We start from the raw sequence: 17,751 nt of genomic DNA on the forward strand, positions 1-17,751 counted from the left end.
CTTTATTGCAATGTTGGTGAAACTGCTATTAGACCATATTGGTCTTACTATTCTTGAAAGCAAATAGGAACTATGGTCAAATAGCTGCTAAACTTTTTCACCCGGTGATATCAGTACTGAGCATATCCTCCAGGTACATCAACTGAAGAAGGAAAAGACCCATAGATGCAAAATATTTATAGCATCTCTTTTGTGGGGGGGGGGGGTCAAGAAATGGAAACTAAGGGCCTGCTCATTCATTGAAAAATGGCTGAACAATTTATGGTATATTAATGTAATGGAATATTATTGTGCTATCAGAAATTGCAAAAGGGGTGACTTCAGAGAAACCTGAAAAAATATGTGCAAACTGATGCAGAGTCAAGTGAACAGAATCAAAAGAACAATTCAATAACAACACTGTAAGAATAAACAATTTTGAAAGACTTAGGAACTCTGATAAATTCATGCTACCCACCACCTAAAAGAGAGGTTAGAAACTAAAGATATAAAAAATAAAATGTACAATTCTGGACATGGCCATTGTGGAGATTTATTTTGTTTAATTATGCTCATTTCTTACAAGGTTTTTTGTTTTGTCTTGCTTTTCATTTTTTTCAGTTTTTAAATTTTTATTTATTTAAGGCAATAGGGTTAAGTGACTTGCCCAAGGTCACACAGCTAGGCAATTATTAAGTGTCTGAGGCTGTATTTGAATTCAGAACCTCCTGACTCAGGGCCTGTGCTCTATCCACTGTGCCATCTAGCTGCCCTCTTGTTTTGCTTTTCAAAAAAAAAGAAAGAAAAGAAGGGCATAGCAGTATTTTAAAAAAAATGCACAAGTGAGAACAGAAAAAAAGACTAGAAAGAATTATAGATAAGTGGTGAAGCTTTGAAATTGAAATGTTGCATGTATTTAAAGAGAAAAGCAAACTACACATAAAAAGACCTTGCTATCCCAAGAGATCATCCCTTGGCATCATCTGAGAGGTGGAATGGAACCCATAGGACATCTAGTCCAATCCATACCTAAACCAAAATCACTTCTATAGCACCTTCTCAAATTCTCTGAACCTTCTTCTAGTCAGGGTGGGAGACTGTTTCAGTTTTGTTAACAAATTTTCTCTCCCAGTGTATTGGTTCCTTCTTTACTGTCTCCAAACATGCCTTCTTCTTCTTCTTCTTCTTCTTCTTCTTCTTCTTCTTCTTCTTCTTCTTCTTCTTCTTCTTCTTCTTCTTCTTCTTCTTTTATTTAAAAAAAAGCCTTTATGATACTGTACCATCTGCAGAATCTGTCATCCCATTTCCTCCTTTTTGTTGCTAAGCTCCAAGAAAAATTTGTTCTAGCTTGTTGTCTCTCCTTCTCCCACTCCTCAACTCTTTGTAATCTGGCTTTTAATCTCATAACATACTGAAACTGCGCCCTCTAAAGTGACCAGTGAGCATCTACTTACAAAATCTGATGATCTTTTACTCTTTAGTCTAATTTACACCTTTGCAGTGCCTGACGTTGCTGAGTACCCTTTAAATGTTGTTATTTAGGCTTTTATGACACTGCTCTCTGTCTTCCTCCTTACCTGTCTGGCTATTTTTTCTCAGTCTGTTTTACTGATTCATTATCCATATCACACCCCCAACTGTGGGCCCTATCCCAAGACTCTTTCCTGAATACTTTTTCCTATATATACACTCAACTGTGTCTTCATTATTATTTTACTTTCACAAGGATCCACCTTTTCTCCCTCTCCCACTTCACTCCATTTCCATTTCCCCCACCGAGAAAACAAAACCCTGTTACAAATGTGTATAATCAAGCAAAAAATCTGTGTTGGACATGTCTAAAATATGTCTTAATTGGCACTAAATTGGTACTTAATTGGCACTCTATCATCTTTTTATCAAGAAGTGGATAATATGTTTCATCACGAGTCCTCTGGAATTTTAGTTAGTCATTGTGTTAATCCGAGTTCCTAATTCTTTCAGCTATTTGCTTTTACATTGCTAATGTTATTATTTAATAATAGTTCTCCTTGTTCTGCTCATTTCATCCAGCACCTTCTAAACTTTTCCTTCTAAGCAAACCTTTCCTATTTCTATCAAGAATTCTCCTGTTGTTCTAGTCACTTAGCTTGGTGACTCTGACAGTATACTTGACTCCTCATATTCTTCCTTCAACACACAAATTCCCTCAATTGCCAAATTTCTAGGTGGCACAGTGGATAGGGCTCTGGACCTGAAGTCAGGAAGACTCTTCTTTCTGGCCTCAGACACTTATGAGCTGTGTTATCCTGGGCAAGTCACTTCACCATGTATGCCTCAGTTTCTTTATAAAATGAGAAGGAAATGGCAAACCACTCCAGTATCTCTGCCAAGAAAATGTCAGAAAGGGTTGGACGTGACTGAAAAACTACAAAATAGCAACAAAAATTAATTCTATCTTTATAACATCACTCAATTTCCATCCCCTCTCTAGTCACATGACCACTGCTCTAGTTCACGCCCCCATCACCCCTCAAGTCTATTAGTCTAATAGCTTCCTAATAGGGAGCTTCAAATCTTTCCCATTCCAGTTCATATTTTACACTACTGCCTAAGTGATTTCCGTAAAGCCACGATCTCACTGTGCCATTCCTCCACTCAGATGCTAGTGGTTTCCTATTTTTCTCTAGGAAAAAATATGTCTCTGTCATTTAAAACCTATTACAACCTAGACTTACCATACCTTTTCTGCCTTATTATACATTTCTCCCCTTCATGAACTCTACAGTCTAGCCAAAATGGCCTTTTGCCCATCTCACACACCGTACATTATCATTAGTCACCTTGCCTTTGTTCTGGTTATCGCCAGTGCCTGGAATACTGTTCTTCCTCATCCCTACTTAGAATCTCTTAGTTCCTTCAAGATTCAGCTCATGACACCTTCTACAGCAAACTTTTCCTGATCCTCTCAGCAACTAGTGCGGTCTTCTTTCCTTTAAATATATTTTCCCCCAAATGAATAGAATTATCTTGAATTTGTTTCATAGATATTCCGTATCTATTTTATATACATATTGTTTCCCTTATTAGAATGCAAACTTCTTGAGAGTAGGCTTTGTTGTATTTTTGTCTTCATGTCCCCAGGGCTTGGCATGGTCCCTTATATATAGTTGGCACTTAATAAATGCTTATTCTTATTTTTAAAAGATTTTATTTATTTTGAGTTTTACGACTTTTCCCCTAATCTTACTTCCCTTCCCCCACCCCCACGGAAGGCAATTTGCCAGTCTTTACATTGTTTCCATGGGATACATTGATCCAAATTGAATGTGATGAGAGAGAAATCAGATCCTTAAGGAAGAAAAATAAAGGATAAAGATAACAAGATCAGACAATATCAGTTTTTTTCCTAAATTAAATGTAATAGTCCTTGGTCTTTGTTCAAACTCCACAATTCTTTCTCTGGATACAGATAGTATTCTCCATTGCACACAGCCCCAAATTGTCCCTGATTGTTGCACTGATGGAATGATCAAGTCCATCAAGGTTTATCATTTCCCCCATGTTGCTGTTAGGGTGTACAGTGTTTTTCTGGTTCTGCTCATCTCACTCAGCATCAGTTCATGCAAATCCCTCCAGGCTTCCCTGACTTCCCATCCCTCCTGGTTTCTAATAGAACAATAGTGTTCCATGACATGCATATACCACAGTTTGCTAAGCCAGTCCCCAACTGAAGGACATTTACTTGATTTCTAATTCTTTGCCACCACAAACAGGACTGCTATGAATATTTTTGTACAAGTGATGTTTTTACTCTTTTTTTTCATGATCTCTTCAGGGTATAGACCCAGTAGTGGTATTACTGGATCAAAGGGTATGCACATTTTCGTTGCCCTTTGGGCGTAGTTCCAGACTGCTCTCCAGAGAAGTTGGATGAGTTCACAGCTCCACCAACAATGTATTAGTGTCCCAGATTTCCCATATCCCTTCCAACAATGATCATTGTCCTTTCTGGTCATATTGGCCAGTCTGAGAGGTGTGAGGTGGTACCTGAGAGATGCTTTAATTTCCATTTCTCTTATAAGTAATGTAAATGCTTATTCTTACCATCCATCCAGTTAATGAATTGATTGATTGGTTGATTCCAGCAAGTGGAAATTTTCATGTCTTCAACTTGATACCATCGGTTCTAGTTTTTTCTTCCATGATTGAAAGTACATTAAAAACTTTAAAGCATCATAGAAATGGGACATATGATGGCAGTACAGAGCTCACAGAGTCACAGAATCTCCAGTTCGGAAAGGATGATGAAGGCCATCTAATCCTAATTGTTCCTTAACAGGCAGTGCCTCCTCCACATTTCTTATAAGAGGTCATTCCCAACTCCCACTCTTCTCTCCCTTTAAAGGTGTGATTTTTGGAAACCTTACCCATCCCTCACTAGAAATTCTGCTTCTGGGCACTTGTGCAAGCCCTCATCCCAACATCCCCCCCCACACACACACACACACTCTAGTTTCCCATAACCCTTCCAAGCAGGGGTCTTTGTAGATGCTTTCTCTGATTCCTTCTAACCCTGTCTTGGATTTCCTATGGGTGCTGCTTCTGGGATCCTGTAAAGCCACTAACCCTACAGACCAGAGTCCCTAGGGTCTGCTCCATATTACACGACTTCTCTCCATCTCTCCATGGGGATCTTTAGTCATTGAGAGCCACCTTGGTTTAATGGAGACTTTGCTGAATTTCTGAGTCAGGAAGAGCTAGATGAAAATTCCTCCTCATCCACTTATTTTACCTGAGACAAATCCCATCACCTTTCTGAGCCTCAGTTTCTTCACGTGTAAAATGAGCATAATCACAGGCCCTGCCCCACAGGCAGCTGTGAGGTTCAAAGGAGAAAGAGTACACAACGAGCTTTATTAAACCTTAAAGCAGTATATGGATGTTAATTATTTGTCAGCATTAATAGCTGTTATCCCGGAGGAAGGTGGATGAGGAGACCATCCCCCAAACTGCCATGATAAACAGATTCAAATCAATACTCAAATTGCAGCCGGACTGAATAGGTAAGCTAATATGCTGCCTGTGTGAGCCATAGAGGTAATGGGCTCTGAGCTCTTATGGTGACACTTATTTCCCTTTATTATTGTGAGTCAAAAGGCCTCTGCATTCTGCCTTAGCCTGTTTCCTGGAGGTCTTTTAATGAAAGGTCCTTGTGAACTAGACCAAATTGCATTCTGTCCAGTCTTTTTCTCTGCTTACACTAAACACATGCAAAGGTGAGATCATAGGATTATAGAATCGTAAAATGGCAGTGTTAGAAATGAATAAGTGAATGAATATGGCATTTATTAGGCTCTTACTATGTGCAAAGCACTGGGCTAAGCCCTGGGTGGGGGCCAAATAGAAAAAGAAGCCAGTCCCTGTTCTGAAGTAGCTCAAGGATAACACATAGGGAAAGGTTCAGCTGTAAGTCAGATGGAAAGGTCACATAGTCCTGAGGGTACAGCTGCAGAAAAACAGATAGTTATACCTCTTATTTAATGTCATTTCCACAGATCAAGTCATCTCTATTTCTGAGGTTGAACTATTTGATAATGACAGAAGCTTTCTTTTCTGCGTCTTCAATATCTCTGGCTGTATGTTGTATCTGTAGGAGTGGTGGCCAGGTTGCATCTCCATTGGCATTGTTAGTTCCTGAATGATGGTGGAGGACACTGTATTGAAAGCACTATTATTTCCAAGGTTCTTGTGTTTAAGGGACCTGGATCATCTCCCTCATGCTCAAAGTCAAGATTTCAGAATGGTGCGGGTCATTTGATTTACCTGCATGAATGCTGTCTTTTGTCTCCCCCTCTGTGTACTATACTGTTTCAGCAAACCTTAGATGAGCCCTCTCATTTTTCAAAGAAGCTGAGCCCCAGAAAAAGGAAGGCCACATAACTAGATCCCAGAATATCTGAGTCTTGGACTTTTTCTACTGAGGAGTTGTGATGTAGGAGAAAGTCAGTGGAATAAGAAGCATGAAGTTCTGGGCCTATTCTAACCTTTCTGTTAGATCCTTAAATGACTAAGAGAAAGTCACTTCCTTTTTCTCAAATTCAAGCCAGTCCAGTTCCACAAACATTAGTACATTCATACTATCTGCAACTCTGTATAAGTATTGCAGATGCAAAGACAAAATGAGATTATATTCCACTGTGTGTGTGTGTGTGTGTGTGTGTGTGCGTGTGTGTGTGTAAATAGGCAGGGTAATTCATATTTTGAGGAATGAGCTCTAACCCGTTAGAAAAATCAAGAACATTTTCCTATAGGAGATGGAATCTTGGCTGGGCCAAGAATGAAGTAAAGAATTCAACAGAGCAGAAATGAAGAGATTCCAAGACTGCAGCATAGTCTATTCAAGAGCACCATTTGCGTCTTGTTCTTTTCTATTAAAGAAGACCAAAATGACAGCACTATACTGTGATTGATCAAGCCAATATGAGCTCAGAATGCTTTACTGCAGATCAGGCACGCTAAACTTACGTATCTCCCATTTCCTTTGAACTGCTTCAGTTCCGCCTTGCTCATAGAACACAACACCCCCTCTGATGAAGGCTCACCATGCTGGCCAGTTCTGTGCCAGTATCTCCCATGCTGCACAAGCAATTCCAAAGTTCTTAAGAGAAACCTTAAGAGTGTTCTTGTATCTCTTTTTCTGAGCCCCCCCCCCACTTCATGAGCACTTGCCCTGTGTGAGTTTTCCATAAAATAGTCTTTTTGGTAAGCATACATTTGGCATTGGAACAATGTGGCCAACCCATTGCAGTTGCATTCTCTGTAGTAATGTTTGAATGCTTGACAGTTTTTCTCAAGAAAGGACCTCAGTATCTGTTACCTTCTCCTGCCAAGCGATTGTTTAGAATCTTTCTAAGACAATTTAAATGGAAGTGACTCAGTTTTCTGTCATGGCACTGGCAGACTATTCAGATTTCACAGGCATACAGCAATGAGGTCAGCATATGACTCTGTAGAGCTTGAGTTTAGTCTAATATCTCTTTTACACTTTCTTTCAGAGCTTCCAAGACACTGTGCTAACTTTGGCAATGTGTATGGCAACCTCATTATCTATGTGTGCCTCCCTGGGTAAGTTCACTGATACACTGCCAAAGGAAATGAACTTTTCCACAGTATTCAAAACTTCTTCATTTGCTCTATCCAATGGTTCTACATATAAATGGTGCAGTGTTGGTTGATGGAGCACCTGTGTTTTCTTGGCCAAAATTAATAGAAGCAGCAGAGAATCAATCCATACTTTGCTGCATCTCAGCTTCAGAAGCTGCATTGAGGGCATAATCATCTGCAACCAGAAGATGATGCACCAACAGTCCCTCTTGGCACATACTCTTTTCAAGTTGAAGAGTTTACTGGTAGTATGGTAGCTGACCTTGGTGCTGTGTTCATCCTCAGTGAAGATGTTTGAGAACATGGCTGAAAATATCATGCTAAAATACATAAGAGTAAGGACACAAACTTGCTTCACTCCACTGGAGAAATCACTAGAGCATTGTCCACTATCCTGAACCTGGGCAAGTATGCTGTCATAGAACTAACATTCAATACTGATGAACTTCCCTGGACAATCAAATTTTGACAAAATTGTCCATAAACCCCCATGACTAACAGTATCAAAGTCCTTGGTCAGATCTACGAATGTTGTATGCAGGCCTCTGTTCCATTCGTGATATTTTTCCTGGAGTTGGTGGAAGCAAACACCGTATTGAGTGTTTCTTGGCCCTTTCTGAAGTTACTCTGGTTCTCAGGTGGTGACTATCTTCCAGAAGGACTCTGGAAAGAATCCTGCCAGCAATGACTAAGAGAGAAACACCCCTTGATTGTCACAGGACAATCTATTCCCTTTACCTTTATAGATATGGGCAATGGAGGCATCCTTGAATGCCTGGGGGATAGCCTCCTTATGCCATATAACTTAGAAAATTTCATTCAGTTTTTGAATAAGCAATGGACCCCCCCTCACCACCACCTTGTAGATCTTAGATGGAATAGAATCAGCACCAGGTGCTTTGCCACTTGAAAGAGTCTAATGGTATTCAAAGCCTCTTCTTCAGTTAGAACTTCAGCAAGGGACAGATTGACGTCAGCTTAAGGTAAATGGTCAATGACTTCTGCAAAGAATGATGCTGGGCTGTTAAGAACACTTATGGAAGTAATTAGCCCATCTCTCTAGGATCATGTCCCTATCACTAATCAATGTGACTTCATTAGCACTGAGTAGTTGAGATGCAACAGGTCTTTGACCCTTAAAATAGTCTTCAGGGTATCATAAAAGGACTTTGATTTGTTACTCTGCATAAAACTGAATTTCATCTGCCTTCTTACTGAGCCAAGAGTCCTGCATCTTTCCAAGCTTCTCTTGTACTTTACTTTTAATGGAATTAGATAGATGAATTATCCTCCTGGTAAACCCTGTGGTGTTCCTGGTTTTCATTTAGCAGCTTCTGTTTTTTCCATCATTTTCAGCAAACCAAAACAATTCATTTGTAAGTGTCCTAACCCAGATGAGTGAATGCAGTGCTGTAAAGTAAGTCACTGAAAGGTGTTCACTCCTGTTTCGTTCCACCGTTGCCAATAGTGTGTTGGCTCAACTTTGCCTCCAAGTAGCAACAAACTGTTCTCACTCAGAGAAGCACTCTAATCTCTTGACATTAATTCTTCTAGTAGTCATTTTGTCTTGGGCTCCTGCTTCTGGTGAATGTGAATATTTAGCCTGGAGAGGATGGATCTGCTGTGATCAGTCCAGCAATCTGCACCACACACTACCTTGGTCACTCTCACATCCTGTCTGTCTTACAATCATATAGTCTATTAGATGTTGGTGATTGCTTCCAGGTTCATCCAGGAAGTTTTACTACATTTAGGTAAAAGGAAGACAATGTTTATGATGAGAAGGTCATGAGATACACAAGTCTTCAGTAGAAGGTGACCATTTCTGTTGCTGTTTCCAACTCCAATCCTACCAAGGATTCCCTGCATGTCTGGTATGCCTCTGTTCTGTTCCTGATATTTTTCCTGGAGATGTTGGCAGCAAACACCTGAATCTACTCTAGCATTAAAGTCACCCAGAATTATAAGGGGTCCTCGTTTGTACATTAATGATAAGGGTCTGCAGGTTTTCATAAAATTTTCCTTTGACCTCATCAGGGTTTGTTGTGGTGGAAGCATAGGCTCTGCTGCGGTGGTGTGGCATTTTCCTACATGTGGCAATCTCATTGTCATGAGCCTGTCATTCACTCCATTTGGTAGGTATACAAGCCTTTTGACTAGATTAGTTTTGATTGCAAAGTCATGATAGTAGCATCCCAGTATCAGTTTTTATAGCCCTTTGTGCATAATTCCAATTGCTCTCCAGAATGGTTGGATTAGTTTACAACTCCACCAACAGTGCGTCAGTGCCCCAGTTTTCCCACATCCCTTCTAACATTTATCATTGTCCTTTTGGTCATATTAACTTATCTGGTGGGTGGTTTTAATTGGCATTTCTCTCATCAGCAATGATTTAGAGCAATTTTATGCCTATGTATGTCAGGGCTGCCCAAAATGCAGCCCCTGGGCTGCATTCAGCCCACAGGGCGATTTTATGTAGCCCTCCTATGGGTTTACTAAATGCTTTAGTCAATAAAGCTGAACTACCACAGAGCTCTCTCTAAAATGGCACATCAAAATAGATTGTCCATTATTTCAATAAAACCTTTTAAAGGTAAGGTTGGACAGCCCCGATGTATATGACTTATACATAACTTTAATTTCTTCAACTGAAAACTGCCTGTTTTGACCTTTATCAATTGGGGAATGACTTATATTCTAATACATTTGACTCAGGTCTCTAATTATTTTAAATATGAGTCCTTTATCAGAAACACTGTGAAAATTGTTTCCCAGCTTTCTGCATTCTTTCTAATCTTGTTTCAATGGTTTTATTCGACGGCAAAGCTTTCTTTATCCAGTTTTCTCTTTCCTCTTTAATTTGAGCTACTTGGTATTGTTTATGCAAAAACTTTCCCGTTTTATATAATCAAAATTATCCATTTTATTGTGTTGGATATTCTCTATTCTTGTTTCGGTTATGAATTCTTCCCCATTCATTGCTCTGAAAGACAATTTCTCTAAGTTATTTATGACGTTGTCCTTTATTTCTAAATTAGCACTTATTTTGGTATGTGGTCTGAAATATTTGCCTATACTTAGTTTCTACCAGACTGCTTTCCAGTTTTCTCAGCAATTTCCATCAGATAATTCTTACTACAGTAGCTGTGTTCTTTGAGTTTATCAAATATAAGAATACGTTGTTCCTTTGTTTCTGAAACCTCTATTCATAATTGGGGGAAAAAAAGTCTTAGATTTTGGTTAGAGGTTACAAAAAATAAAAATATGCCTATTTTTTCCCATCTAAGTTCATACTCCCTGAAATCATCCTAGACCCCTTTGGGATCCTTGAACCCTAGGTTAAGAAACCCTGCCATCTTTTCCAACCCATTCATTTGATAGAGCAGGAAGCTAAGGTCCAGAAACTTGCCCAAAGGTATAAGAGGAGCAAGTAGCAGAGTTTGACTTGGAAGTCTTATCTCTGTCTATCAGTACCTTCTGCTACTTCTCAGTCTCACCACCAATCTGCAAGGGACCTTTGACCTTCTCCATTTCTGATGTGCTCCAGCTTACCGTTCTTTAGGAGGCCTGGGGGCCCCCAGATCCTGAGAACTTATCATCAGTTTCCTTGTCAATAAAATAGGAATAACATCATCTGTAGTTCATAATGGTAACACATTTCTGTTTGCATAACGAGCCGTATATATTCATATACATTCATATACATTTCACAGACATATCATATATGTCACAATCTATTCTCTACATAGACCATGTAATTCATTTACATATGCATACTACATATGAACTTGGGAGGCAGTGGGGGAGCCATATAAAGAGTGTTGGCATCTGAGAATCTGTATTCCAAAACTCTTTCCTGTGTGACCTGGAAGAAGGCACATCACCTTCCTGGGAAGAGTGAGGGGAAAGGGAGGACAGCAGCAGCAGCAGCAGCAACAACGACAACGACAATAATAATAACAATAGCAATACCATTATATATAAGAACTTCCTATGTGTCTGGCCTATACTCTTTTGGTTCAATTTGCCACCATTTATTGAGCACCAGCTTTGACCAGAATCTCGTCCTGAGCACTGTGGGGAAGACAGGTCTCTATCCACCAGGCTCCCTCTCCGTCTAGAGAGACCAGAGGATCTGAGCTATGCATAAATCTAATACTACAATACCATGTAGAAACAGAGCTGCAATCTAGTCCTGTGGGTCTTCTGGTCTTCCTTACTGTTTCCCTTCCTAAGCTCTAGCCCAAATTTACTAAGTGAGATATTGTCAATATAAGGATTCTGCATTAGGACTAAGAACTCACTAAAATTTAATAGCCTTGAGTTATGCGGACAAGAAAGTTATTTAAGAAAACTTTGAAAAAACCAACATTACCCATACCAGGAACTCCCCCATGAGTGATGATCTTCATTTTTTTTTACTTTTGCAAGGCAATGGGGTTAAGCGAGTTGCCTAAGGTCACACACAGCTAGGTAATTATTAGGTGTCCGAGGTTGGATTTGAACTCAGGTCCTCCTGATTCTTGGTTCAGTACTCTATCCACTGCATCACCTAACTGCCCCAGATCTTCATTTTTAAGAGAAATTAATGTTAACAAGAATGAGTAGAGTGTGAGATCCAGAAGGGATCTGAAAGGTCATTTAATCCATTTAATTCAATCCCCTCATTTACAGACTTGTAACCTGAAACTCAGAAAACACAGATATTAAGTAGCTGAGGTAGGATATGAACCCATATCCTCAAATGCTAAACAGATCAATATTTCTTTTTTTACTACTCTGTCTGTGTATCATTAGGTGAGAGGAGCTGAGACTTACTTATATAAGAGTGATGTAACTGGGTTATTTGCTGATAAGTCATCACAGAACAGGGACATAATAATGATGTTTGGCCTTCATTCTTGAAGAAGACCACAACATCATGGAGGTGATGTCATGACAAGTGAATTGGATTTGAATGGGGGGGGGTAGAAGGGGGCTGGGCTAAGTCATCAGTTTCACTTTCTCCTCCAGAGCCATTTGGATCCAGTGGCCAGATAGGACTCAAGAAGACCCAAGATGGCCCTGGATGCCAGGCAATCAGGGTGAAGTGACTTGCCCACACAGCTAGTAAGTGGCAAGTGTCTGAGGTCAGATTCATACTCTCATCTTCCTGACTCCAGGGCTGCTGCCCTATCCACTGCGCCACCTAGCTGCCCCTAGAGACTTGAAAAATGAAGACTGAAAGAATGGATGAATCATCCATTGAATCATAGAATGTCACTGCTGGGTGGTAAAGAAAACCAGAGAGAGGAGAGGAACCTTCCAAGGCCATATGATTTGCATATGATGCAAAGCTAGAAAAAAATAACTACTTTTCTGCAAGACAGAATGAGGATTCCAAAGGATCTGGATAGGCTCGGAGATGGGCCTAAATCTAAGAAGATGAAATTTAATAAGGATATGTGTTAAGATGCGCTCAGATTAAAAATATCATCTCCATAAGTACAGAGGGAGGGAGACAAGGTGAGGCAGTTGCTAGTTCATCTGAACAAGATCTAGGACTTTTAGTGAACAGTAAGGTGTAAGTCTGAGCTATCGGTGTGGTCAAGCAATCAAACAAATTTGATCTTAGGCTGCATTCAGGAAGCTTCTAGGAGTAAGGGGGATGGTAGTTCTATTTCTCCTAGGAGGTTATAACTAGTGGAAGATACTAAGAAGGAAATTCAACATTAAGAAAACATTGCTTGGACAGCTTGGAGCTGTCCAACAGTACAATGGGCTGGTTCCGGAGAGAGATAATGGCATCCCTGGCACTAGACAAAGGTTAGCTGAAGGACTGCTTATTGTGTATGTTCTAGTATAGTACAGACAGACAGAGAAGGAGAAAGAGACCTATACAAAGTATATAAATATATATGCATACATATATGTATGAATAGATAGCTATACATGCATTATTCGTGCATAGTATTTTTGGCTGTTGTTTCTCCTATTAGACTATAAGCTATTTAAAGGCAGGGGCTGTTTTTTGTCTTTCTTTGTATTCCCAGTGCTTGTGACCATAAATGCTCATTGATTGAGTAATAATTTAACACATCTGTGAGTTTTCTTTCTCAACTCAGAAATTCTCTGCTTCTGTCACAGCCAGGAAGGGACATAGCATGACTCCACCCCAGGGCTTCCAATTCCTAATGCAGCATGCTCTCTCCTGGACCATGCTGTTTCAGCCCCAGTTTTTCACCAAAGACCAACATTCTGGCAAATGAAAAACCAAGGAACAGGTGTTTTAAAAGGGTATGTGATGGTCAAGGAGAATATTTGTAACCAGGAACATGAGTGGTTCAATATTAGGAAGATCATAAGTGTCCTAGAAAACTCATAAAATTCGATAATTATACTAGTATTCATAGAATAGATTTAAAAAAAAAATCAAGGTCACCATCCACCATGTTGAGAGATGCCTCTTTTAAACAGGATAAAAAGTAATTGCTAAGCAATCAGAAATGTCAAGTCACAATTTGCCACAGAATCCTGCCTGTGTAGGGAAAGACTTTTATTTATTTATTGAGGGGGTGCTCAGATTCAGAATTTTAAAAACACGTATTTGCTAGGTGCTACCAATATGCATTGACTGTGAAGTGCAGTTGTCTGATGGAGGTTTTCTAGACTCCTTCCCCAAAGGACACTAACAACGATTTCTGTTTGAACCAGGAGGAGGCAACCTAGTTCTCTGCTACTAAGTGAGGGTGGGGTAGACAGTAATGCTTTTTACTACGGCCTAACAAATACATCTTTCCTTTGTTTCACCATCTTTCTTTCCTTTTCTTCAAATTCTTTTTTCCTCTCTCATTTCCCTTCCTTTTGTCTTTTTCTTTCTCCTCTGCTTTTTACCTCCTTTGGTGCAAGTGATGACTATGAATGGGGCTGGTATTGTCCTAAAGAGTTTGCTGGCTTAGCCTAGTCTTTAGGCTAACCAATGACATTACTGGTATTAAAGGAGAACATAGCTTTTCTTAGACTTCAGCTGAATCCTCGATGATTTCTTCTTCTTAACTTTTTACTTACAGATTTAGAAGTAGGAGAGATCTGAGAGGAACCCAGTCCATTCATTTTACAGATGTGGAAACTAAAGTTGGAGACATGAGATGACCTGTAGAAGGTCACAGATGTATTAATCAACTAACGTTCATGAAGTACCTACAGACACAAGCCCTGGGGGGGGGGAGTACAAAGAAAGACAAAAAACAGCCCCTGCCTTTAAATAGCTTATAATCTAATAGGAGAAACAATATCCCCAAATACTACGCACAAATAATATATCTATAGTTATCCATACATACATATGTATGCATATATATTTATATACTTTGTGTAGATCTCTCTCTATTTCTGTCTCTATCTCTCTGTCTCTTTGTCTCTGTCTCTATCTCTATCTCTCTGACTGTTTCTGCCTCTCTCCTACACACACACAGTGTAAACTAGAGATAATAGAGGGAAGGCATTATTAAGGGGGATTGGGAAAGGCCATCGAATCCTCAACTGACCTTTCCAGCCTTCAGGATCACTCATGCTGAGAAAAAGGGCCTCATCCTCTTTTGAGCATTTGTTTTCATGCCACAGAAGAACATGTATTTGCCATTCATTCATTTCTAGTGGTATTTGTCTTATTGTCCTGTGACTTCCTTCAGACTTTTTCCCTATGGAGGGCAAGCAATACTTTTTGTGTCTTTGTCCCAAGAAAGTTTCATTTTTATGTTCCAGTCAGAAGGTGAGTGCTCTGGGAAGACATGCACCCTTGACTCTTCTTATCCCGGGAACATCTATTTACAATTGGAAAGGAACTTAGTGGCCACATCTAATCCAAATGCCTCATTTTATAGACGAGGAATTGAGGTCCAGAGTGCTGAACTGAAGGTAACACATATATTAACCCTCAGGGTAAGATTTGCACTCAAGTCCACTGCCTCCAAAGCTAGCCCTTTTCCTACTGTTTTCATTTGCACATGAAAAGTCAATATTTACTCAACCTAAGACCAATTCTTGCACTGTTCAGTGGGACTATTCATTTGCAAATGGTGATTTACCAGTTTCTATTAGTCCCTATATCTGACCCATAGTCCTGAAACTGCCATAGACCGGAATAACCTCTTGCTACTCACTAACTGCAGTTTTCCCAACACCAGCATTTCACTCAGCTGCCAATCTAAAGGACTGGAAAACCCAAGGAGCTTTGGGCTGAACCGAGAATTCCTTGCAGAAAAATCATTCCACCTCACCTTTAAAAAATAGATATTTGTAATTGTGTCTTATCAAATGCTTGTATCCATCATGTAAACTGGGGTATGAGACCTATCACAAAGGATGCAATTTTCCAAATGGAAATAATAGGGTACCTTAACAGCTATTACATTAGTCAAAGCACCGGTACTAAAAGATAGTAACAGATCTCAGGTTGTGTTCATGTATGCCAACTATTCTTGCAATTGTTTAGGGCTGGCTCAAAGAATCAAGGCATTTAAAAAATCTGCCCCTAGAATCCACCGTACCTGTAGATGAACTGCACAAGCTTTTTACCAACACCTTATATATCCTGCCAAGAGAGTTCATTTGTTTTTATTGTGTCCACACAAAACCCCCTTTTCATCTGCTTGTCTTAAACCTTAGGATTCAACAATGTGGGAGTTGTCAGTATATTTCACTAGGGAATTTTTGCATCCTGGAGATGAGACAACTTCAATTAAATACTGCTCTTTTTTTAAAAAAAACATTAGGTGGGGAAGAAGCAAGGTGCTTATTACTGTTTTCATGTCTAAAAAAAAAAAAAACCTCCAAGGATCTGAAAATAAACACCTGGACCTGAGCTAGTAAATAGGTAAGAGATATTTCTCTAATTGTTGAAGATAGTGCCCCAGTTTTCCCCAATAGTTCCCAGATTTATTTGTCTTGAATCTTTAAACAAATAAGAAAGTTCTATTATCTTTATTTGAATTCTACATTTGTTTAAACTCTGGAGAAATGAATGTGTTCTCTTGAGCCCAAACACCTGTCCATCCTGTGCTCACCAGTATCCCCTGCCACGAATAATCAGGTCTTCTCATGATTATGATAGGCCTGTTGAGAAAATTGCCCATCTTCTTAATATGATTTTTTTATGCATACTTGAAATGAATATTTAAATTGCGGTTTGTCAAGGACCTGGTCCAGTTGATAGGTCTGTAGGTTTGCACAATAATGTGAGGTTGGGCAGAAGCAAGAGTGGATTTTTAATATAAAAATAAAATTATTGGAATTTATCTTGGGCTTATTCTAACAAAATACAAAAAGTCACACCACCTCCACCCCCCCCCAACCCAGCACTGCTCCTAGCAGAAATATATTAGAAGAAAAGATAATTGCAAGAGGGTACCCATCCATTTTTTCCCTCCAATTTTGTTCCGTTTTCTCTTTATGATTACAGATGTCTCTTATGTAAATTATTCTTCCTTGGCTAGATGGCTTGATTAATTTTAGAGTGCGTACCCTCTTGTAATACAGGTCTAAGAAGTGACCATTTATGCATTGGCAAAAAGAGATCAAGGAGTAGACAGAAAACAGTGTGGCAAACCACATTGTGCTATCAGGTGCTGCCACACAAATAACGGGAAGCATACTGAATTGCCAAAGATGATTTTAATGGTCTGAACCTCTTCCTGTTACAGTAATTACAGGGGCATCTTTAAGCTCTTTTCCTCCAAAGATGTCAGAATTGAAATAGACAATTTAAAAAAAAAATGAATACCCATCATTTAAAAATGGATACAAGAATTTCTGGTATTAACGGGGTTGAGAACTTCACCTCCCTTGTCTCTTCATCACGAATCCTGTCCATAATGCTTCCCTTCTTTTCTCTAGGATGTGTATTATAAAAACAATTGTTCTGTTTCTTTGTGTCACCTGGTTCTCAGCTCCAGATGATTTGTGTATGACTAGGAAAATATGCACACATCATTTTCCCCCTAAAAAATCTCCCTTTCAAAAGAGAAACAGGACTTTTTTAGATCTGCAAAGTGAGGGATGGGGGTGGACTGGGGAGGGTAGCAATAGCTTTAGGATTGGATCAGAAATTTTACTAAGTGATGATAGATATATCAGAATATTTTATACACCAGGAGACAATGATGCATGACTTTTTTCAACTCTGATAACATCATGCCGGGGAGCAGTGGAAATTACTAACATCTCCTGAGCACCTGCCTAAAACAGAAGCCTTTGCAATAGATGAATCAGAATGTCTCTCATTAAGTCGGCATTCGGGGCCCTAACTAGCAGATGCTGCTGACATGAACCCAAATGTAATCTCTTTAACCTTGTCCTAGAAGGAGCACACAAGTCGTGACCGGGTAATTCAACCTAAATGAGATTTTACATGAAAGGCTATCATCGAAATTCAATTTGATTAAAATGATTCGCTGATTTGGATTTGCTTTAAAGTATTCCACTGGCAGCTATAGAGGATGGCTTCCTGGTCATTTGCATACTGAAATCTTTTTTTTTTTTCCGAAAGCCTTCATTTTTTTCCTTTTCTTTCTTCCTTTTTCTTTTCTAAAAGATGGACCATTTTTTATCTTTTTCCTGAGCCTACCTTTCTAAGGGAGCCAGAGCTGA

The sequence above is a fragment of the Macrotis lagotis genome, chromosome X, assembly GCF_037893015.1.
Source record: "Macrotis lagotis isolate mMagLag1 chromosome X, bilby.v1.9.chrom.fasta, whole genome shotgun sequence".
Taxonomy (NCBI): Eukaryota; Metazoa; Chordata; class Mammalia; order Peramelemorphia; family Peramelidae; genus Macrotis; species Macrotis lagotis.